Here is a 742-nt window from a genome sequence, read left to right on the forward strand (position 1 = left end):
CTCCCTTCTCTATGCCCCACCTGTCCACCTTAGCTGAATATAATAAAATTGAAGAAGTCAATACTGAGATGGTAATTATTATTACTATTACTATTACGAACTATCTCCTCTCATCACCCCCCCCCCCCCTGGCTCCTACCCCATATTCCCGCCAACTCGTCCGAATGTTCCCTGTCAGCCAGGAGGGACCCGTCATGTCTTCATCTGAGCTTATTTGGTGTTTTCCGTTCATAGTCGTAATTTTTACAGTAAAACAGGAGTGTCGACTATGCAGCTCTACCTTTTGTTTGGCATTTAACTATAGCCTTTCGTTATTAATAGACATTACTATTTACGTATTGCACATTCTCAGATTTCTGAATGAGTCAGATTTCTGTCATTTATATTTCTTACGTTAGAATTTTGACCAGGAAATTGGTAATAAATATTCATATATTCATTTGAATATATGATTATTAAAAAAGTATTTTTCTATCGATATCACGAGATGTTAACCACAGGATTCGGACGCCTTTTTAGACCGAGCAGGTGAGATAAATAACGAAGAAATGTGCGTAAAATATAATGACATTGCATATATTTTTTTTCTCCTTTTCTTATTCATCGAAATCTTGAAATACTGTTAGTGCAGAATCTGAAGTCATATCAAAGCTGAAGATGATTAATGTAACATTTTTCAAACTTGTGATCTGTTCGCCCAACAAAGTCGAGCTCTCTTCATATCCAGTCCCGCAATGTTGTA

At 36.7% G+C, this 742-nt stretch overlaps 1 protein-coding gene and 1 pseudogene across 1 annotated transcript in view; one reads left to right on the plus strand and one right to left on the minus strand.

Annotated features, from left to right (window-relative positions):
• LOC119594694 overlaps nt 1-742 on the minus strand; it is a gene marked incomplete in the record, with an annotated part of 31,200 nt that overhangs the window by 25,197 nt on the left and 5,261 nt on the right.
• LOC119594695 overlaps nt 488-742 on the plus strand; it is a 3,280-nt pseudogene continuing 3,025 nt past the window's right edge.

The sequence above is a fragment of the Penaeus monodon genome, chromosome 34, assembly GCF_015228065.2.
Source record: "Penaeus monodon isolate SGIC_2016 chromosome 34, NSTDA_Pmon_1, whole genome shotgun sequence".
In the NCBI taxonomy this organism is placed as follows: domain Eukaryota; kingdom Metazoa; phylum Arthropoda; class Malacostraca; order Decapoda; family Penaeidae; genus Penaeus; species Penaeus monodon.